At 51.6% G+C, this 24,693-nt stretch overlaps 1 protein-coding gene and 1 long non-coding RNA gene across 3 annotated transcripts in view; one reads left to right on the forward strand and one right to left on the reverse strand.

Annotated features, from left to right (window-relative positions):
• Positions 1-12,802, forward strand: part of LOC140385125 (uncharacterized) — a 67,042-nt gene extending 54,240 nt beyond the window's left edge. Inside the window, exon 3 of the long non-coding RNA XR_011933294.1 lies at positions 12,095-12,802. This is a non-coding gene — a long non-coding RNA (uncharacterized lncRNA). The remainder of the gene's footprint in view (positions 1-12,094) is intronic.
• znf516 (zinc finger protein 516) overlaps positions 1-24,693 on the reverse strand; it is a 217,695-nt gene that overhangs the window by 129,928 nt on the left and 63,074 nt on the right. The gene's annotated exons all lie outside the window — the stretch shown is intronic.

Consider the following 24,693-nt stretch of genomic DNA (forward strand, 5'->3'; position numbering starts at 1 on the left):
AAGCGGAGCACCCGGAGGAAACCCACGCACACACGGGGAGAAAGCGCAAACCCCACACAGTCACCCGAGGCCGGAACCGAACCCAGGTCCCCGGCGGCGTGAGGCAGCAGCGCGAACCACCAAGCTGCCTCAACGTGCAAGAACTAGCTTAAAAAACAGCGAAAGTAAAATCTAGCACTAATTGCCCTGTGAAATAATATAAATCTTTCATTGTTCTCTGGTCAATGGAAGCCCAAAGTCTTAAACGTGACCTGGCCATGCCCAAGGAAGCGATGCCAAGGCTGACTTTGATGTGGAAAAAGACATCATCGCAGAAGTGGCCGCAAATAACACAGGAGTCAAAAGCACCTCAACAACGGCGAAAATTTTTAATCATAAGTACAATTTTAAAGACCAAATTATGATTCATTAGAACATAGAACATACAGTGCAGAAGGAGGCCATTCGACCCATCGAGTCTGCACCGACCCACTTAAGCCCTCACCTCCACCCTATCCCCGTAACCCAATAACCCCTCCTACCCTTTATGGTCACCAAGGGCAATTTATCATGGCCAATCCACCTAACTTGCACGTCTTTGGACTGTGGGAGGAAACCAGAGCACCCGGAGGAAACCCACACACACACGGGGAGAAAGTGCAAACTCCGCACAGTGACCCAGCGGGGAATCGAACCCCTCCTCCTGGTCTTCTTCATCGAGGATGTCGCCTGCTGCTGCACTAAGTTTTCGTGGGGACAGCATAGCACGAAGGTTCTAGAGACACTATGTGGACTGTATAGTATAATTTAATAATAATATAATAATCTTTATTGTCACAAATAGGCTTACATTAACACTGCAATCCCCACACTCCGGCGCCTGTTCGGGTACACTGAGGGAGAATTCAGAACGTCCAAATTACCTAACAAACACGTCTTTCGGGACTTGTGGGAGGAAACCGGAGCACCCGGAGGAAACCCACGCAGACACGGGGAGAACGTGCAGACTCTGCACAGACAGTGACCCAGTGGGGAATCGAACCTGGGACCCTGACGCTGTGAAGCCACAGTGCTGTCCAATTGTGCTACCGTGCTACCCATTAGAAAATGGTAATACTCCCTTTTTGTTTAACTCATTATCGTTTAATTGCAGAGTCAGTGCTTGACAACGTAAGAGATAATGAGTGGAATTCTCAGATCGCGCCGCCTGAAGACGGGAAATTCCTGCCCGAGGTAAATGGACCTTTAAATGGTCCGTCTAATTATCCATCCCGCCCCTCACTGCAAAATTTACTCCAATAAATATGCAACAAATGCAATAATTCACTGACTGATTTGTAATCAGTTCAGCTGCAACTATTAATTAAAATAACCTTGTTGCTCATCCCAGCAACTTCTCATCAGTATTCACTATTTAAATAATTTACAAGAAAAAGACTGCAAAGGTCAGACAATGTCTACATGTACTTTCCGTTTCACTATGCCTGAATATTTTAGATGGTGGGGGTTCGAACCCGGAGAGTCGATGGGGAGCCTGCTGCTGTTTGACACTCAAATGGGCATTTATTGGCAGCAGACGGGACTTCCCTCCGCACTTGGAGGGAAGCCGTGAGATTACAGCGGGATCTTTGGACGCTGCCCGCCACGGCAGATCGAGAGTCCCGCTGGAGGCTGGCGTCAAACTGATTTGCATCCCGCGAACGGATGCAGATGAAGGCCCGGCCAGAATCGCCCCACGACGCTCGATTCTCCACGATGCCAGCAGGAAAATACACCGAGACGCTGGACCAATGTGGCGTGCGAAAGTCAGGATTTCAAGAAGGCCTGGGGCTGCCTCCCAAGTTCGGAATGGAGGGAGTGACCATGGACCACCACAGCAGGGGGGGGGGGGGGGGAGAAAGCATCTTTCCAGCTTCACTATCATCCGGAAGGCCCATCCTCCAGCCTCATGAGTGTTCCTGGAGATCCATCTTCTTTCTTCGGGAGGTGCATCTTCCTCCTTCCGTGGACAGCCAGTGATATCAGACGCCTTTTAATTATGGTGCCCGGATATGATAGTGAAACCCGTGCCCTCATGCCCACCGTGTCACAGGAGATGGCGCAAAACCCCCGGATGAATATTTAGTAACATGGTGACTGGAAGATATGGCCTGTTCCCCATCAGCCTCCGCAGCGAGATACTCTCCTCATCCCCATCACGGGACTGAGTCCTAAATTGCAGAATTCCGCCCATTGATTCCGCTGGTCATGGAACCTAAAGCACGGGGGAGGGAGGACAAAGTCGCAGGAGAAGGGGGCCGATCGTTCAGGACCGAGATGAGGAGAGATTTCTTCACTCCAAGGGTGCGAATCTTTGGAATTCTCTGCACAGGAGAGTTGTGGATGCTCCTTCGTTGAATATATTTAAAATTGCGATAGATGTATTTTTGATCTCTCAGGGAATCCAGGAATGTGGGAAGTGGGCCGGAAAATGGAGTAAAGTTCAAACTAGACGCAATGGTATTGGATGGTGGAGCAGTCTCGATGGGCCGAGTGGTCGACTCCCCATCCTATTTCTTGTGTTTTTGTGTTAAAACCCATAGCATTACTAAACTTACAGAACTGCCTCTAAAAGATAAATCAACTTCAATATAGAGAACCATGAGGTGGTGAACCCTTTTAGGAGGAAGAACGAAACAACATGGGCTGGGTTGGAGAATCGCCGGGGGCTGGCGTGAATCCCTCCACCGCCGGTTGCCGAATTCTCCGGCACCGGACAGTCGGTGGGGGCGGGAATCGCGCCGGTCGGCGATTCTCCGGCCCGCGATGGGCCGAAGTCCCGCTGCTGGAATGCCTGTCCCGCCGGCGAGGATCAAACCACCTCTCTTCCCGGCGGGACTAGGCAGCGCGGGCGGGCTCCGTGGTCCTGGGGGTGGCGCGGGGCAATCTGGCCCCGGGGGGTGCCCCCACGGTGGCCTGGCCCGCGATCGGGGCCCACCGATCGGCCGGCGGGCCTGTGCCGTGGGGGCACTTTTTTCCCTCCGCCTCGGCCCCAGCCTTCACCATGGCTGACGCGGAAGAAACACCCCCCCTGCGCATGCGCGGCGATGACGTCAGCAGCCGCTGACGCTCCCGCGCATGAGCGGACTTCTGGCTGGCGTGGCGCCAAAGGCCTTTCCCGCCAGCTGGCGGCGCACCAACCACTCCGGTGCGGCGCTAGCCCCTCAAGGTGAGGGCTTGGTCCCTAAAGGTGCGGAGAGTGGTTCACGCCACTCCATCCCGCCGGGACCCCCCGCCCCGCCAGGTAGGGGAGAATCCCGCCCCATATGCTCCATGGAACGCAAGACTCTAAATGGGGTAGAGGAGCAAATAGATCTCGGGGTGCAGAGATCATTAAAAGCCGAAATGCCAATTAATAAGGCCATAAAAAAGGCAAATTAAGCACAATGGTTCATTTCTAGAATGATGTAACAGAAGAGCAAAGTTGTCAAAACTTGTGCAGAACATTAATTCAACCGCACTTGGGAGTTCTGTGCCTGTTCCTGGTCGTTTAGCACAGGGCTAAATTGCTGGCTTTGAAAGCAGACCAAGGCAGGCCAGCAGCACGGTTCAATTCCCGTAACAGCCTCCCCGAACAGGCGCCGGAATGTGGCGACTAGGGGCTTTTCACAGTAACTTCATCTGAAGCCTACTTGTGACAATAAGCGATTATTATTTTATTTAATTTTATTACAAGTATCAGTCAGAGGCAGGGCGAAGGAGACGCACAGAGGATTTCCAAGTATAATACCAGAACGGAGAAAGATTGAATTCTTTTCTCTAACAAAAAAAAGAGTTGCACGCCGATCTAACAGTGATTTTTTTTAAACTACGAGAAGGGTTGATGGAGTAGATGTAGAAAAGATGATTCCCACATGAGAGGGAGACCAGAACCAGGAATATAAAATAGTTGTTGAAAATCAAACAGGCGTGATAAAAGAGTATGAGACAGTCACCAAGAAATGCAATAGGGAATTCATAGAAACATAGAGAAATTCAAGAGGGTCTTCTTTGCCACGAGAGATGTGGGGAAATATGGAGCCTGCTACAACACGAATGAGTGAGAGTGAATGGCATAGATATCTTTCAGAGGAAGAGGGAGACGATGAAAAGAATAGAAGATTATGCAGAAATGTTCAATGGGGATGGGAAGAGAGTTGTGGGAATATAAACATCGACATGCTGGAACAGTCACTATATCTGGTGTAAAAACTTACTAAATTTATTTAAAAAGCAATGCTGAGAACAGCAGGGCGAGCTTAATTAACCTTATAAAGAAGGTAGATATTCAGAAGGAGGTTTGCAAATTCACCATTTCCTTCCAAATAACCTTCGCTCGATTCTCCATTCCTGAGACTAAGTGTTGACGCCGGGACAGGATTCGTGGACTTTCACAACAGCATAACTGGTGCCGAGTCCGGACTGATTCAGCGACTGCGGAGGGGCTAGCACCAACGCCACGTGGAACACAATCGATTCCAATGAGAAACGGTGCGGGATTCGCGGGGTCCGTGATTGACACTCGGGAGGCTGACAAGCTGCAGCCGCACATACACATTACACTCCCCTCACACCTCATCCCAGCCACACACACACATTACACTCCCCACACACACTCATCCCAGCCGCACACACACATTACACTCCCCACACACACTCATCCCAGCCGCACACACACATTACACTCCCCACACACACTCATCCCAGCCTCACACACACATTACACTCCCCACACACACTCATCCCAGCCGCACACACACATTACACGCCCCACACACACTCATCCCAGCCGCACATACACATTACACTCCCGCACAGACACTCATCCCAGCCGCACACACACATTACACGCCCCACACACACTCATCCCAGCCGCACATACACATTACACTCCCGCACACACACTCATCCCAGCCGCACATACACATTACACTCCCCACACACACTCATCCCAGCCGCACACACACATTACACTCCCCACACACACTCATCCCAGCCGCACACACACATTACACTCCCCACACACACTCATCCCAGCCGCACACACACATTACACTCCCCACACACACTCATCCCAGCCACACACCCACATTACACTCCCCACACACACTCATCCCAGCCGCACACACACATTACACTCCCGCACACACACTCATCCCAGCCACACACACACATTACACTCCCCACACACACTCATCCCAGCCGCACATACACATTACACTCCCCACACACACTCATCCCAGCCGCACACACACATTACACTCCCGCACACACACTCATCCCAGCCGCACATACACATTACACTCCCCCACACACACTCATCCCAGCCACACACACACATTACACTCCCCACACACACTCATCCCAGCCGCACAGACACATTACACTCCCGCACACACACTCATCCCAGCCACACACACACATTACACTCCCGCACACACACTCATCCCAGCCGCACATACACATTACACTCCCCCACACACACTCATCCCAGCCACACACACACATTACACTCCCCACACACACTCATCCCAGCCACACACCCACATTACACTCCCCACACACACTCATCCCAGCCGCACACACACATTACACTCCCCACACACACTCATCCCAGCCACACACACACATTACACTCCCCACACACACTCATCCCAGCCGCACACACACATTACACTCCCCACACACACTCATCCCAGCCACACACACACATTACACCCTCCACACACACTCATCCCAGCCACACACACACATTACACTCCCCACACACACTCATCCCAGCCGCACACACACATTACACTCCCCACACACACTCATCCCAGCCGCACACACACATTACACTCCCGCACACACACTCATCCCAGCCACACACACACATTACACTCCCCACACACACTCATCCCAGCCGCACATACACATTACACTCCCCACACACACTCATCCCAGCCGCACACACACATTACACTCCCGCACACACACTCATCCCAGCCGCACATACACATTACACTCCCCCACACACACTCATCCCAGCCACACACACACATTACACTCCCCACACACACTCATCCCAGCCGCACACACACATTACACTCCCGCACACACACTCATCCCAGCCACACACACACATTACACTCCCCACACACACTCATCCCAGCCGCACACACACATAACACTCCCCACAAACACTCATCCCAGCCGCACACACACATTACACTCCCCACACACACTCATCCCAGCCACACACACACATTACACTCCCCACACACACTCATCCCAGCCGCACACACACATTACACTCCCCACACACACTCATCCCAGCCACACACACACATTACACTCCCCACACACACACATCCCAGCCGCACACACACATTACACTCCCCACACACACTCATCCCAGCCGCACACACACATTACACTCCCCACACACACTCATCCCAGCCGCACACACACATTCCACTCCCCACACACACTCATCCCAGCCACACACACACATTACACTCCCCACGCACACTCATCCCAGCCGCACACACACATTACACTCCCCACACACACTCATCCCAGCCACACACACACATTACACTCCCCACGCACACTCATCCCAGCCGCACACACACATTCCACTCCCCACACACACTCATCCCAGCCGCACACACACATTACACTCCCCACGCACACTCATCCCAGCCACACACACACATTACACTCCCCACACACACTCATCCCAGCCAACAAGGTGGCACTAGTTGCACTGGAGCACACCCAACCCGCTGATGGGTCGGCTGGGGCCACAGGCCTTCTAGGTGGGTCCCCTGGGGGGACACCCATACGACCCGTGGCCCTACGTTCACAGCGGGCAGTCAGCGGAGTGCGCGGCAGTGGTGTTCCGTGCCCGTCCACCCCGACCCCATAGCCCACCTCCTGGCCACCCCCTGCTACAACCCCCGGCCCTGACAGAAGCCCCCCAGACAGTGGTACAACTGTCAGCAAACTATGACGATGTTGGGCACTTTCTGCACCCCATCGCTCTCCCTCAGCAGCCACGACACCGGTTTCATGATATTTAACAGCACAAGTGAACCCCTCCGTCGGGAATTCCCAGCAGTGGAGGAGAATCACAGAGGCCCCGGAGAATAACGGGCCACGCCCGGTAATGATATGCCAACGCCGTTTACTGCACGGGCATTCCGGGACGCATTGACGCTACTGTCGAGGTGACGGAGGATTGTGGTTTGCAGTGAAATCGGCACCCCTCCGCAATTTCGACGTCGGAATCGATTCTCCGCCCAGATTTCCATGTCGGCCAATGGAGGATCCCGCCTCCTACCTTTAATGTCTGAGTTAATAATTCCTCTCTTCATTCTTACCAGTGGCTTATCGGAGTTCATATGAAATCCATAATTATATGCTGGGTAATTCTGTGAATCTTGGGCGGGATTCTCCGACCCCCTGCCTGGTCGGAGAATTGCCGGGGGGGGTTGCGTGAATCCCCCCCCCCCCCCCCCCCCCCCGCTGGCTGCCGAATTCTCCGGCACTGGAGATTTGGTGGGGGCGGGAATCGCGCCGTGCCGGTCGGCGGCCTCCCCCTGGCGATTCTCCAGCCCGCGATGGGCCGAGTTCCCGCCTGTTTTTGTCGGGTCCCGCCAGCGTAAATCAGGGTAGGTCCCTACTGGCGGGACCCAGCTCCGTGGCAGGCCTCCGGGGTCCTCGGGGGGGGGGGGGGGGCGGGGGCGCGGGGTGATCTGGCCCCGGGGGGTGCCTCCACGGTGGCCTGGCCCGCAACGGGGCCCACCGATCTGCGGGCGGGCCCGTGCCGTGGGGGCACTCTATTCGTACACGCCGGCTGTGTAAACCTCCACAATGGTCGCGCGAAGGTGAACCCCCCCTGTGCATGCGCGGGGATGACCTCAGCAGATGCTCCCGCGCATGCGCGGATCCACACCGGCTGGCGGAGTCCCTTCGGCCCCGGCTGGCACGGCGCCAAAGGCCTTCCACGCCGGCCGGCGGTGTGCAAACCACTCCGGCGCCTGCCTAGCCCATGAAGGCGCGGAGGATTCCGCACCTTTGGGGTGGCCCAACGCCAGAGTGGTTCCCGCCACTCCACTGCACCGTTTCTGCCCGCCCCGCCAATTCCTGGAGGATCCCGCCATGATCTTTGTCAACATTCTTTCAGAAACTTTGAACATTGATTTCACATTCGGCTGCCGGTTTTGACTCACTTTGATACGCTTTCTCGGGAAATCCTATTCTTCCTGCGAAGTCTGATGGTAAACAGGATTCAATTTCATTGTGCGCTGAAGTGGAGCCTCTGAATGGAGAGAAAAAGCAAGCGCTCTTCGCAAACACCACCACCTCCTCAAGGACAATTAGGGATGGGCAATAAAAATGCTGGTCTGGCCAGCGATGTCTTTGTCCCGTGAGAGAAGTTTTTAAAAACCCTCCTGCCCCGGTGGAGCATTATCACCGGTATTGACTAATTCGGCCAAATGGCCTGTTTCTGTGTAAAATAAAGGCCTTCACATTCAATCCCAATTTTAATCTTTATCAAGCGTCTGCAAAGACAGTTTGACGGTTAATATTAGTGCCACAAACTCACCCTTCCGAATTCTATCACGCTTCTAATTGAGCAGACAGCTAACGAACACCTGCCCAAAGCTGGAGAGGTCCTTCTTTGCATAGGAATGTTGCACTCTATGACATCAATGGAACACAACTGCACTTTTAACTTAACCGATAGCCGAAGTTGGGGAAGTGGAGTGGGTGGTCGGAGCCAAGAGAAGCGGCTCGAACAGGTGTTGGCATTTCTTAGGGGGGCCCAAAGCGATCATTCTGGTTACCTGGCCATTAGGCCTCACTTGTCAAGGACTCTCTCCTCCTGGCCAATCACCCACCTATTTTGTATTGGCGGGCAACCTCTGGAGTGTGCGACGTTTCCACCTCTTCCTGCTGACCTCCCGTCCAACATGGCCAGGGGGCGGGTGGGAAAATCAACCATCCAAACTTATTTGAGGTCTGGTAGTTAAAAAAGGCTGTGCCTCCTTTCTGGAGCAGCGAGTAAGCCACCTTTGCTCTCGCCCGTCCAAAACCTGCCAGGGAATTAAAAGCAGGACCGTCGATCCCACAGGAGGTTCCAGATTGCTGTTTGGGTGTGAATCCTGGTGGACTTTTCCACTATATCTGTAATAACAATCGTTATAACAATTGTCACAAGTAGGCTTACATTAACAGAATTCAGAATGTCCATATCACTTAACAGCACGTCTTTCGGGGTTTGTGAGAGGAAACCGGAGCACCTGGAGGAAACCCACGCAGACACGGGGAGAAGGTGCAGACTCCACACAGACAGTGACCCAAGCCGGGAACCGAACCTGAGACCCTGGCGTTGTGAAGCAACAGTGCGAATCACTGTGCCATCGTGCCGCTGGAATTATAATCCCACCCTTGACTTCCTTAAGCATGCTCCATCCTGCAGGAACGAAACATGGAAAAGGGAACCAATGAGAGAAGGAATAAAGGATCGGAATTCATATTGGGCGGGGTCTTTCTCACCGTCCCCACCCTGTTTCCCAGTCCCGGCCCCACCAAGGTCTATAGTGATTTGCGTGCTTCGCTGCCCCGCCACCTTCGGTGGGACCGGAAGAATCTGCAGGCGTGGAGTGTTGGAAAATCTCGCCTGTTATGCTTTTACATCCTCAGGTAGTGTAGTCACTTATTCTGCACTTAATCAACATAAACTACTTCAAGTCAACCAGTGTCTAAAATGCATCTAATTGGTCCAAATAGATTTAATTTAAAAACATTTAAGATATTTAATTAATTAAAATAAATTTATTAATTAATTAAAACACTCGTGTCTAGCTTAACTCACACTTCTGTCCCTCAAAGAAATGACTGAGTTACCAGCCATCAACCAGAGTCTATTCCTATCGATTAAGTCTGTGTGGAAGGATTTTACTTTGTTTGAACACGCAACAGAATTACAAACTAAATACATCGCAGTGAGCAACACAGAAACATACATGGATACAGAGGGGAACAGGACAACTACATTATCACTGGCTGGATACAATCATGAGACACGGCTAGATGCCTCTAAAAGCCCCACCAGAAACCATGGGAGTAACAGGATAAAACCACGGTAAAATGGTGCACACCCTCCCACCAAGAAGAGAGATCAGGATAGGTTTTCACGCCATGTTTGTGCACGCACCAATATATATCTCCCCCAACTCTAACAGCAGCAAAAGCACCAATGACACACTATCACCTCATCTCCTCAGATGCCAACCCCGTCTGCACCTATGCAGGAACCAATCACGGATTCCCCACCCTTACAAAAGAAAAGGAAACAAGGCAGCAATGTGAAAGCTCCAGTTCTAAAGAGGGGAGTTACATTTACCACACAACGTAATCCCAGTCTGAGGTCCCGGTGCACAACCAACATCATCCCATACACTAATACAGAGAGGGTCAGCAACAACATGTTCAGATTGTAATCAAGCCTTCAGAGCCTCCCAATATAAACAGAGAGGAGAAAGTGCTTAAGGAGAAGGAGACCCACTCAACAGCCCATTGGGGCAGCACGGTAGCACAGTGATTAGCACAGTTGCTTCACAGCTCCAGGGTCCCAGGATCGATTCCCGGCTGGGTCACTGTCTGTGCGGAGTTTGCACGTTTTCCCCGTGTCTGCGTGGGTTTCCTCCGGGTGCTCCGGTTTCCTCCCACAGTCCAAAGATGTGCGGGTTAGGTGGATTGGCCATGATAAGTTGCCCTTAGTGTCCAAAAAGGGTAAGTGGGAGTTACGGGGATAGGGTAGATACGTGGGCTTGAGTACGGAGCTCTTTGTAAGCACCGGTGCAGACTCGATGGGCCGAATGGCCTTATTCTGCACTGTGGGTTCTATGATTCTAAATGCAGGGGAACCTTCGGACTTGGGAGGGGTGGGAAGGATACAATAACCTTCACGCGACCCAAACCTGAAGGGGACACATCGATCGATCTCCCCGTGGGACTCGTGGAATACGAACCCCCCCCCCGCCCCACTTGTGATGCCTGCCCAGCTGGGGCTCTTCAATTTCCCCTTTAAAAGCCGGCCAGACTGGGACCAGCACATCCGGTATTCCTGAATGGAATCTGTGAGCTGTAAGCCATGTTGCGGCCTTTACTTTATGCCTACAAATTAAATGTTGTCTAATTTACCTTCGCGGGCCTCTTGAGCTTTTATAGGCTTCTATGACTCAATGTAATTTGTGGTTATTTTATTAAACTCCCTTTACAATGCTGGATGACCACCGCAGGCACACATTTGATATGCATTTATGGTAGCTTTGCTCAAACAAAATTGATCGTAGTCACTTCTAAATAGTTAACTAACAACATTTAAATGAGGCACATTAAAGCATAATTTTTGCCCTATTTTTCTGACATTTAAATTTGTCCACTTAAATTAATTAAAAATGGAATTTGCAAATGGATCATTCATGTAATTATATTTTCTGATCCCATTTTCCCAGCAGCCGGGTTAAAATGTTAACTGGTTGCATCTGTCGTCGTCATTTGCTGACTGGAGCAGGCAAATTCCTGTAACGAATTGTTCCTTATTCACCAATAATTACCCTCTGTTACAAAACACTGGAACATATCCCAGCCGTATGCGCAGTTCAATTCTTTCTTCCCCTCGCATTGTATTAATTTTAAATAGGCCTACAACTGCATCGCAATCACCTCCTTATTAATATTTCCCAAACTAATTTTGGTTGTAAGGTAATAATAACGGCGGCACGGTAGCACAGTGGTTAGCACTGCTGCTTCACAGCGCCAGGGTCCCGGAATCGATTCCCGGCTGGGTCACTGTGTGTGCGGAGTCTGCACGTTCTCCCTGTGTCTGCGTGGATTTCCTCCGGGCGCTCCGGTTTCCTCCCACAAGTCCCGAAAGATGTGCTTGTTAGGTGATTTGGACATTCTGAATTCTCCCTCCGTGTACCCGAACAGGCGTCGGAGTGTGGCGACTAGGGGCTTTTCACAGTAACTTTGTTGCAGTGTTAATGTAAGGCTACTTGTGACACTAATAAAGATGATTATTATTATTTTTTACCAGGATTCTTTCCACAACTTAGTCCTGTTACTCTACACCGGAGAGGTGAATGTCTTAAGATGCAACCAAAGGCCGGGATATTAAACTGATGAGATCTTGATATGCTGTCAACTTGTAAACAAAGAGAATTGGATCTTGAACTCGCCTCAGTCTAAGCTTGCCTTCAAGCTTCGGTATGTGGAGCGATTAATAAAATAAATGTTCTAACAGCTGATTCTGCAGTGGTCAGAAACCAACAAAATCCAGAGTGCAATAACTCTATTAGCAAAAAGTCAGTTTGGATATTCCTTATGTGTGGGTGTATATAGAGTTTCACAGCCGTACAGCTTTGCTGCGTTTGCTAAGCAGAATTAAAATGCAACAACTGGACTCTGGGCAAGATTGTGGCAGAAAACACTACGGGCGGGATTCTCCCATTCGGCGGCAGAGTGTCCACGCCATCGGAAACACCGTAGCGTTTCACGACGGTGTGAACAGACCGCTGGGATTACCGATTCCGTCCCCTACAGGGGGCCAGCACGGCGCTGGAGTGGTTCACGCCGCTCCAGCCTCCCATCCCGGCGTGAACTGTGCGCCGCGGGATCTGCGCATGCGCAGTGGCGCCGGCGTCAATGAAGACATGCGCAGTGGCACCGGCACCAACACGCACATGCGCGGTGGCCTCCCTCAACGCGCCGGCCCCGCCACAACATGGCGCGGGAGTTCAGGGGCCGGCGCATAAGAAAATAGGCCCGGGGAGCGAGAGGCCGACCCACCGATCGGTGGGCCTTGATCGCGGGCCAGGTCCCATCCGAGGCCCCCCCGGAGTCGGAGCCCCCCCTCCCTGCCCCTCCACAGGCCACCCCCCTGACCCTGCGTGCAGAGTTCCTGCCGGCTGCGACCAGGTGTAGACGGCGCCGGCGGGACTCAGCCTTTTTAGAGCGGCCGCTCGGTCCATTCGGGCCAGAGAATTGGCGGCCCAGCCGCGTAGATGGCCCACGACCGGCGCCGCGCCAAACGCGCCAGTGCCAATGGCGCCGATTCTCCGCGGAGTGGCGTCGGGGCAGCGTGGCCCGATTGCGGGGATTCTCCGGCCCGGCCCCAGGCTGGGAGAATCCCGCCCTGTAGGTTTGACAACAGCGACAGCCTGCATTTATATAGCATCTGATTCAAAACACAGTATAGGCGGACAAGGTGTAGATTGACTGAGGGACTGCTACACTACATCAGGCGAAAGAGTTTTGTTAGAACTTGCCAGATAGCTACATGGATTGGATGCATACCGGCAATTGTAATCTCAAATACGTTCACAGTAAATGCGTACCACCCAAACCTGACATTGTATTCCCTTAACCTTGTATCGTTACTTACTTGCGTATCTTACTTGCGTATAGTAAGACAGGCATTGATTTTTGTGCAGCTCCTTTCACAACCACAGGATGTCCCGAAGCTTTGTGTATCCAGTGAAGTATTTTGTGAAGTGTTGTCACTGTTGTAATGGCGAAGCAGAGTAACCAGTTTGTAGACAGGTGCCCCCCATTCGGTTAAAGGGTTGGCCATCTCAGCTGGATATAGACGATCTAGCAGCACGATTTCGAAGAAGGGCAGGGGTTGGGGATGGGGGCGAAGTGGGTTCTCCCTGGTTTCTTGACCAATGTTTATCTCTCAACCAACATCACTAAAATAAAATCAGATGATCTGGTCATTATCACAGGCCTGTCTGTGGGAGCTCCCTGTCTGTAAATAAATAATTCTAAAGTGTCAAATTAAGCACTCAATTCAGCAGCTGCGTTGTTAGAATTTCTCAACTAATTAGCGTTGTTGTGCCAGAAAACACTGTGGGGGCGAATCTCCGAGCCCCACGCCGTGCCGGAGAATTGCCGCAACTGCCGCACGATTCTCTGAGGTGCGGAGAATCGCCGCCATTTGCGCCGGCGCGTTTGGCGCGGCGCTGGCCGAGGGACGCTGGAATCGGCGGGGCCGCCGATTCTCCAGCCCGGATGGGCCAAGCGGCCGCGCCGATACGACAGAGTCCCGCCGGCGCCGTTCACCCCTTGTGGCTGCCGGCGGGAACAGTTGGGGGGCGGCCTGTGGGGGGGGGGAGAGGGGCTCCTTCACCGGGGGGCGGGGGGGTGTGCCTTCGATGGGGTCTGGCCCGCGATCGGGGCCCACCGATCGGCAGGCGGGCCTCTCCCCCCCCCCGAGCCTACTTTCTGGCGCGGCCGGCCCCTGAACACCTACCCCATGTTGGGTTGGGGCCGGCACGTGTAAAAAGTCCCCTGCGCATGCGCGGGTTGGCGCGGTGCCAAATGGGCTGGAACGGCATGAACCACTCCAGCGCCGTGCTGGCCCCCTGTGGGGGCCAGAATCCGTCGTACCCGGGCCCGGTTTGCGCCGTCGTGAAACGCAACGGCGTTCACGACGGCGCGAGCACTTGGGCTCAATATTGGACAATCGCCCCCAGTATTTTTGACAATAGCAACATTCTGCATTTATACAGCATCTTTAACATTCACTCCACGGTGAGGATGTCCACAAACGTTTACTCCCCCCACCACCGACACACAGTGGCAGCCGCGTGTACCATCTACAAGATCCGCTGCAGCAACTTGCGAAGGTTCCTCAGGCAGCACCTTCCAAACCCATGACCGCTACCATCTAGAAGGACGAGGGCATCATATACACAAGAACTCCCCCACCTGGACATTCCCCTCCAAGCCACACACCACCCTGTCTTGGAAATATATTGGCCGTTCCTTCCCTGTCGTTGGGTCAAAGTCCTGGGATTCCTCCCTAAAAGCACTTTGGGTGTATCGACACCGCATAGGCCTTCAACAGTTCATGAAGGCAGCTCACTACTCCCTACTCTTAGGTTAATTGGGGATGGGCAAGAAACGCTGGCCTGCATCTCAAGAATGAATAATAGACATGTCAAATACCTTTTATACAAAAGGTACAGGAGCTGACTATCCACTACCTCAAATCATAAGCACAAGCTGGAGCCTCTTAAAAATGGATTTTACAAGATTTTAATCCATTAAAATAATATAATTTGATTGGTTGTCATAGAGATTACTCAGTAAAAGCTGTGCATCTTGTGACATTGAGGAATGTGAAAAATCTGCTATGTTTCCATCAAATCACAGAACCCAATGTATTGAATAGTACTCAAGTGTAACTGCGTTAATAGGTTTGTGTCCGGTAAACCCCAGGGTTAAATCCAAACCCTCCATCCCAGCCCAAAGTGTCATTCCACACGTGGGTTTTTGAAAAACACTTGCTCTGTGTCTTCCCCCCCGCCCCCCCCCCCCCACCCAAGGTTCCAGTGAGACTCTTTATTTACAACAAAAATATCGGCGTCTCAAGAGAAACTGCAAATGCACAATTGAAATGTGACATAACCCAAACGCATTCTGTTGCTGTCAATAATTTCACTTCATCCTGCGACTCCCTCCTTCAGCCAACCACTGAATAGCTCTAACGCTGACAGATGTAATAAGCTTAAAAGATTTGCAATAACTACCTTCTGACAACGTCATTTTGCTGAACTTGAGGCTGAGTTTTATCACTGAAGGAAGCAAAGTCTGATCCAGTATCTCGGTGGCTTTAATGGGAATATTGTCAATGGTTTGCATCTCGTTCAATGCCTGAAGGTTCACAGGAACTTTACTGACTGGTTTCCATATGACACTGGAATATTCAAAACCAGCAAAGAAACGACAGGAGGAGCTCTGCGTTTATACTGACGACTTAAAGTAGCAAATAACTGTCTCAGTTCCTTTTTATTTCCTGTTTTTTTGCTTCAAGGACTCTACAGCTTAGCTTTGTCACTGGTTCAGCTGACAGTCCATAGTAGCTGGTAAGAATTTCCCATTATTAGTTGCACAATAACTTTTGGCAGATAAACGGAGTAGTTCCTGCCAAGACAAAATGCATCATGGGTGATCTGTGCGCGGTGAGGGAAGCTACACTGGCCCAGCGGCGTCTCAATTTAAAAATCGCGCCATGGCCTCGCCCTTCCCCATTCCGTAATCACCTCCGTCCCTGCAACCCTCCAAGGTCCCTCCAATTCTGGCCCCTCGCGCATCCCCCCGTGGTTCTATCGTATTAAATCAGTCATGGTCTCATTGAATGGCAGTGCAGACTCGACGGGCCAAATAGCCTGCTTTTGCTCCCACCTTTTATTGTTGTACGTTCAATGGCATCCGTGCCTTCAGTTGCCTCATGCGCTAAGCTCCAGAATTCCCTCCCTAACGCTTTCCGCCTCTGCCTCCACCTTTAAGAGCTTTGTGTGGCCCATTGCCACATTTTCTTTGCTCCCACTCAACGGTGAAGCACTTCGCGATGTTTGTCCACCTTCAGGGTGCTATATAAATGCAAGTTGTTGTCGTTCAGGGCACTGCTTTGAACAAAGGTCGAGCAGAGAGAATGCTGTCAATCCTTGCTCCAGCTCATTAGGCGAGATGAAAAAATAAATAAACAAAATAAATGGTTGCGGTTTGTTCAATCCAAGGGCTCATTATGAACCAGGGGCGTCATTCTCCGACCCCCCGCCGGGTCGGAGAATGGCCGTTGGCCGCCGTGAATCCCGCCCCCGCCCCCGCCGAAGTCTCCGCTCCCGGAGATTGGGCGGGGGCGGGAATCCAGCCGCGCCGGTTGGCGGGACCCCCCGCTGGATTCTCCGGCCCGGATGGGCCGAAGTCCCGCCCAGGAATTGCCTGTCCCGCCGACGTAAATCAAAGCTGGTATTTACCGGCGGGACCAGGCAGCGTGGGCGGGCTCCGGGGTCCTGGGGGGGGGCGCGGGGCGATCTGACCCCGGGGGGTGCCCCCACGGTGGCCTGGCCCGCGATCGGGGCCCACCGATCCGCGGGCGGGCCTGTGCCGTGGGGGCACTCTTTCCCTTCCGCCTCCGCTACGGCCTCCACCATGGCGGAGGCGGAAGAGACTCTCCCCACTGCGCATGCGCGGGAAACTTTCAGCGGCCGCTGACGCTCCCGCGCATGCGCGGGGAAACTGACAGCGGCCGCTGACGCTCCCGCGCATGCGCCGCATTTCCGCGCCAGCTGGCGGGGCAACAAACGCCATTTCCGCCAGCTGGCGGGGCGGAAATCCCTCCGGCGTCGGCCTAGCCCCTCAATGTTGGGGCTAGGCCGCCAAAGATGCGGAGACTTCCGCACCTTTTTGCCGGCGCGATGCCCGTCTGATTTGCGCCAGCTTTGGCGCCAGTCGGCGGGCATCCCGCCGTTGGGGGAGAATTTCGCCCCTTACTCCCTATCATTCTATTGAAAAGAACAGGGTCATCCAGCGAGAATGACATGTTTGGCTTGGCTGAATCAAACTGTTCCCAACCTTGACCCTGAGGTGAGCTGCTGACCGTATATCCATTTCCTTTCTAACCTCACTGTGGGTGTACCTACACCACACAGACTGGCACATGGTTGGCCACAGTTTAAGGAGGCAGCTCACCACCACCTTCTCGAGGGAGGAGCAATAAATGTTGGCCTAGCCTGCGGCCCCCACACCCTGTGAACAAATAAAAATAAAGGCTGCCTATTCCCGGATCTGCAACATCACCAGACTCCAGCTCGCCTGCTGTTGAAAATCTCACCCAATGCCTCTGTTACCTCTCGACTTGGCGACTCCAATGGCTCCTGATTAAGCCTCCCACATTCTAACCTCCATTAAATTCAGCTCTTCTAAACCTTTGCTACACACGTCTTTACTCACACCAAGTCCTGCTTATTTACTCCACCCGGTGTTTGCTAATCTATAATAATAATCTTTATTATTGTCACAAGCAGGCTTTTAAAAAAAAATTATTTTAAATTTTTGTTTTTGTTTTAACATGATCAGCTTTTAATGAATACATTTTATATATGGATAATGGAAACAGGTAACCATAACAATTGCCCAGGTTTGGGGCACTGACAAAGATGAGGATTTTGAGGTAACCTAGACAATAACAAATTGGACCTTTGCACATGAAAACATTGTCATCAACTAACGGAACAGGAATGTAAACAGACAGTACCAATTCTGCAGAGATTGCAGTGGTATCATTCAGGATGTAAATATTAATGGGACTTTGGAAAGGATGCATTCAAGCAATGAGTATACATCCAGGAAAATAAATTTCCTTTTGGTGCACATACAACACTAAATTTATGAAAGGGTTAACAATGCATTTGTTGAAAATAAAATGTACATTTTTAAAAAAATGTTACAAGCTGAATGATTTTACAATGACAAAGGCCGATGGAAAGAACTGAAATTATCCAAAATAATACTTCGAGAAAAAATTAACACCAAGTTGTATTTTACTTTTAAAAACTTAAATAAAGATTTAGGTTTTTATGCAAGAGAAGCATCATTCACTTTGGGAGAATCATCTAATATCTAATCAGCAAGTTTTGATGTTTTGCAAAAAAAACAATTGTCCTTCTTGTTAGATTGAGAATAAGCAAAATATATTTGTATATAGTTGTTTTTATTTTCAAAAGCAGGCATTTCCTTTCAGCTGCTTTGAAAGAAATAAAATATGGAAGCAACCTAACAGTGAACATTTTGGATATCTATTTGAAATGATTTCAGCAGCAACACCAGCAGTTTGTCATACAAGGAGTCACAAGCAGGCTTACATTAACACTGCAATGTGGTTACTGTGAAAAGCCCCTAGTTGCCACATTCCGCCGCCTGTTCGGGTACACAGAGGGAGAATTCAGAATGTCCAATTTAACTAGCAAGCACGTCTTTCGGGACTTGTGGGAGGAAACCGGAGCACCCGGAGGAAGCCCACGCAGACACGGGGAGACCGTGCAGACTCCGCACAGACAGTGACCCAAGCTGGGGATCGAACCCAGGACCCTGGCGCTGTGAAGCAACTGTGTTAACCATTAGTCTGTCAACATCTCACTTTTAAAATCCCATATTTTTGTTCTGAAAACTTTGCCCTTCCCAATCCCTGCAATCTCTTCTACTCTCCAACCCTCCGAGATCTCAGCTCTCCACCAGTTCTGGCCTCCTGCGCGCTCCTGATTTTAATCGCTCCAGGACTGGTCCCCATACCTTCAGCTGCCTCAGACCCAAGTTCTGGAATTCCTTCCCTGCACCTCTCTGTCTCTCTACCTCACCTTCCACCTTTAGGATACTCCTTGAAAACAACCTCCTTGATCAAGCCTTTGGTCGCCTGACATCTGGGCAGAATTTACTGCCATCCCCCAAAGATGAGTCCGGAGGCCGAAGATAGACTTCACCACCTTCCCACCTCTGCCCTGAATAAGTTTAGAATCATGGAATTTACAGTGCAGAAGGAGGCCATTCAGCCCATCGAGTCGGCACCAGTCCTTGGAAAGAGCACCCTACTTAAGCCCACACCTCCACCCTATCCCCATAACCCAGTAACCCCACCTAACCTTTTGGACACTAAGGGGGCATTTAGCATGAACTTGCACTTCTACGGACTGTGGGAGGAAACCGGAGCACCCGATTTAGGAAAGGAAGGCTCATTGACGGCCTTCCTGTCCCGCCAATTGAGGCCCCTAAATGGGAATGAATCTGCAATTAAGGTCCTTGTTTTGCCACAGCAGTGGGCTGGACAGTCGCCTCACAGGGAGCCCAAAAAGCAAATCATGGGGTTCCAGCAGGTTGGGGGTCCTCAGTGCCTGATCGAGGGACCCGGCATCTGGAAGGAGGAGGCCCGATGAGAGCCAACCCCCTCGCCTTCCCTCCAACTCCTCCACTCCATTCCCCCCCCCAACCCCCCACTCCTGCGACCCGCAATCCGCCCCCGCTCACCTATGGTCTGGGTCTCTAGTGGGTACATTCCGCCAGTGCCACTGCCTGCAATGAAGAGTAGCCAGCCTCTGATTGGTCAGCATCCCTCTGGTGGGCATTGCAATTACACCCCTGGGGTCCTTAAGTCTGGGGACGGTCACTTAAGTGTCTGCGAGGCATCGAATTCCGTCCGGCCTTCTGCAAAGGAGGTGGCCAAAGGCTCTTGCTGGCTGTCTAGCTGACATAGAAGACCCCCACCATCTGGATCAAATTCCACCTAATACTGAATCTCCTTTTACAGCGCAGCATTGTACTTTATTTTATAATGCTCTTGTGAAGTGTCTTGGGGCCTTTCATTATGTTAAAGAAGCTACATAAATAAAAGTTATTGTTATTCTGTATATTTTCCCACATTACTAAGAAACACCTTAAAAAAAACAACACTTATCTTAAAAGGAAAACTGAATTATGTGTACTCTGGATTTAAGTGCCTGAAGGCAAATAACTCTCGTCATAAAAACATATTCAATTCACTCATCTCCCAAGCCTGGTATTATTTTTACTTTATCAATAAACTGTGCTCCAAACGTCACATGTTTCAAGGATCTGCAGGTGGATTATTTCCAGGTAAATCTATATTAATCAGTCAATTACTTGATAAAGGTCCTTGAGATTGTGAAAGGGTCTGATCCAATTGACACAGAGAAGATGTTTTCTCTTGAGGTGGACAGCAGTACTAGGGGACCACACATATAAGACAGCACTAATAAAACCAGCAGGGAATTCAGGAGAAACCCCTTCAGCTACAGAGGGTTAGAACTGAGCGTCCCAAACTGCGTGTCACCACCCTTAGTGGCGGTGCAAGCTGTGAGGCAGCAATATGGCAGCCACGGAGCATGGGCTGCATTGTAGCCACTGCGAGGTGCCAATAAACGCTCAAGCTCCTTGGGATTGGCGGCCGTCCCGGAAACACCCGCCGAGCGTGCGGTCGAAGATGTGGCTCTAGGGTCGGGCTCATCCGCCACGCAAGGGCCCACAGAACCCATGACCGGCAACACGGAGTTCTCTGGGTGGACAATCATACTCGTCAGCGAATGATCGCCACAGATGAGCAGTGGACGTGAGCGAATGGTCTGCTCTCCGGGGCCCCATTGCTGCTGCGAATGAACCCTGCGAAAAGGTGGGTGCTCGTTTTTTTATTTCGGAAAAACTGCGCCTTTCCATCAATTCCCCCAACACTCAACTAGACTGTTCGCCAACCCCCACCCTGGTCAAAAACCAAGACCCAACCACACCCCAAGGAAGTTTGCCCAAAGCAGAAACACCGGCACAGACCAGTTGGGCCAATAGATTTGGTGCGATTTAGTGCCCTAAAAACAGAGTCCCGTTTTGGGTGGGTATAGTAGTAAGGTGTTTCAATCAAACGGGGCTCTTCTTTCTGGCCTCAGTCAGGAATTCCCTGCCGAGGCTACACTTACCTCATTTTTAAATGCTGCCCTGCTCTTTTGACCCCCCTCAAACTCCCCACGAGGCCTCTAGAACTCCCCAATGCCCCCAACATACTTGTTAGGGAGCCCTCAAGCACCCCCACCCCATTTCTTAGGAGCAGGACGCCCCCAGGCCCAATCCCTAGCACGAGCAACTGGCACCTGGGCACTTTGGCGCTGCCAGCCTGACATTGCCCCTGGCAGCCAGGCAATGCCATCTGCACACCCTGGCAGTGCGAGGTGTCACTGACAGGGTGCCAGGCTGGCAGTGCCAGGTGCCTGGCTGGCAGTGCCAAGGTGCCTGGGTGGAAGCGGGAGTGCCAGGGTACCACACTGCCCAGAGCCCGATCACCCGGGGCCTCTGATGGCCTGGTAGACCCCCCAAGCCCCCAGATGCCATTACGCCTGGTCCATGTTTATGCGGACCATGGGGAGGTCACCCAGTCGCGGCCGTTCGTTCCCGGCCCTTGGGAGAATCGGACATCGACATATTTACATGAGCCTAATGGGCTCACCTAAGTATGTAAATCTGCATCTTGCCAGCGAGGGCAAGATCCAGATCGCTTTGTCTCGCGGGATCTTGTTAGATCTTGCGAGGCTTCCGAGCATCACAAATGTCACGAGAAGCCTCGTGCGAGATTCAACGGCCTTGTTGCTTCACCGAGTGGGGCCCGACGAGCCGTTTGAACTCGCCCACTGTTTCTGTGCTGTAATCTCTATTCACCCCCCCCCCCCCCCCACCACCACCACCACCAGGGCAAAGGTCATCGAACATCAATGGCAAAGTCCTCATGGAGAGTCATCAGTCCCCAGTAGAACAACAGCAGACCCGATGTTGAGTAAAGCCTCCATATCAAGTTAAATTGCTTTATACATCATTAGAGGACATGAAAATAATCAATACCATGGAGCGTTATGAGGCTGTAATATTATCCCAAGGTTCCTCTGGCAGTTATAAGCCACTCAAGCCTCGCTCCTGCAGTTTATGACATCTGAACCTCCACGATTAGATTACTGCTTTGTAATCGCTCCCAGGTATACATTGGCTTCTCTGAATGTCAGCCACAGTTTTAAGTACAGGGCAACAACTGCATTTCTTTGGCTGGGGAATTTTGATGAAGCAAAGCAAAACACAAGAAACTTGGCGTGGATCTAATTTCAGAGCCAAAAATCCACACAGCAACAAACGTAAAACCGAAGCACAGCCCTGCGCTGAAACCACATTCTCTTCGAGGAGAACTTACAGCCAAATGCGTCTGTTATTTGTGTATTTTAAACATGGTTAGCAATGACTGGCGTAGATTGACTACTTGCATACTGTGACATAATGTTGTCAATCCCCATTTGGAGCAGGGTCATTATAACTACATTGATTTTATTTTTTTTTAAATTGCAAAAGAAAATGCTTTCTTACAATTAATACTTTTCCCACACTGTACTAATAACCTCGTAACTGCAAGACTGCAGTTTTATCAATGATTCTGGTTCAGATGGATTGAAATGCAGAAGCATCAAAGTCTCCGGCTCAATTAAACCGTCACCTAATCTACAAAACCTGTTTCAACTTTCTGCAGCTGGAAACTGCTTTTTCTAATTGAGTCTGAGAAATCCAATAACTTTCCCCCATAATCGACCTGGGTTAATAAACGGTCTTCCAGCTCTCTGATACACATCAAACAGCCCACGATCTGATCAAGGGACAACACAGACATTTCCAAACAAATACCACGGCTTGAAAAATCCGCGGGCCAGTGATTCAGGCGATCGCGCTGCGTTCGTCCCTACTGGACCCCGCCCCCCGCTGATTCCAGGGAACTTTCACAGTGAACCCAGGCAATGGCTAGACGGGGCTTTGGGTATTTGGGGGTACGGCAGCGGCGCCAGCAATTTTGAACACCCTGCTGGGACCAGAGTGCACTCCGTCGCTCTTCCTTGGAATATTGCCACAGGCTCTTTCACGTTCGCCTGAGTGGGCAGGCCAGTCCCATCCAAAGTTCAGCACCTCTGACAGTGCACCTCCCTCAGCACAGCCCAGGGGGTTGTCAGCGTGGATCTTGCGTTCAATTCTCTGGAGTATGGTTCCAAATCCATGAGCTTGTGACTCTGGGAATCCACTGTACTGCAGCCAGCACACGGAACTGCAGAGACGGCAGCAAAAGGTGGCGAAAGGTCCTGTCACTTCTGTCTTCCTCACACAGCCAAACAGGTCGGGGCCTATTCCTCAGACGAGTATGGACAGAAATAAAGAAATATAGAAACATAGAAGATAGGAGCAGGAGGAGGCCTTTTGGCCCTTCGAGCCTGCTCCGCCATTCATCACGATCATGGCTGATCGTCCAACTCAATAACCTAATCCTGCTTTCTCCCCATAGCCCTTGATCCCATTCTCCCCAGTGCCATATCCAGCCGCCTCTTGAATATAATCAATGTTTTAGCATCAACTACCTCCTGTGGTAATGAATTCCACAGGCTCACTTCCAAGAGGCAGTTTACCTCTGCTCCTAAAAGGTGTGAGCGGTCAGATTCCCAACTACCTTGTGGCACGAAAGACTAGGCTTCATTGAAGCCGTTTGGGTAAGCACCACACAAATTAATGGAGGGAAGAGCAGGAAAAATGAAGGAATGGATCAAAGTTGCTCCTAAGCAGAGGAGCCTGCCCTGTTCAGATGCCAGTTTGATTTGCTCTAGCCTTGTGGTGTAAAGGCAGATTAACATCCAAACGATCGGCATTTGCTACGTGAAGTCAACTAACAAGCTTAGTTCCACGTCAAAGCCATAATGGAGTGTTAGACAGTTTGATTGCATAGAACCAATGCTCTGGGGCTGGATTCCCTGCACCCTCGCGCTGAATTCATGGCCGGCGCAGGGGTGGAAAATCCACGTTCCCGCAAGAAATCGGGACCGCCGCCAGTTCCCCAATTCTGCGGGCCCTAAAAGCGGCGTCCTCGGGGATTACGCTGCGCTGCCTGGGGCCATTGACAGAGACCTGCTCCGACATTCTCCGCCCACGACCGGCCGAAGTCCCGACGGCATGGGGCTAATGTGCTCCAGCCGGTCGGGATTCTTGTATGGCAGCTGCGCCCTGGTCGGAGGCAGGCCGATCGGAGGCCGGGGGAGGGCCTTATAGGCAGCCGTGGAATGTTTGTGCGGGCGTTGTGGTTCGGGCGCGCGGCCGATGGGGGGGGGGGGGGGGGGTTCTTTTTTGGGTCCAGCTCCGCGGTCCGAGTCCGTCATGGGGCATGGCGCGGCCGCTGGAGTCCGCCGCCGTGCGTATGCGCGGCCTCCAACCCGGAGGTGTGGGGACCCACATCTGCAGCAAAAGCTGCGAGATCTACTCCGGGTCCCTGTTAGCCCCCTGCAG

This window comes from Scyliorhinus torazame, chromosome 11 (assembly GCF_047496885.1).
Source record: "Scyliorhinus torazame isolate Kashiwa2021f chromosome 11, sScyTor2.1, whole genome shotgun sequence".
Taxonomy (NCBI): domain Eukaryota; kingdom Metazoa; phylum Chordata; class Chondrichthyes; order Carcharhiniformes; family Scyliorhinidae; genus Scyliorhinus; species Scyliorhinus torazame.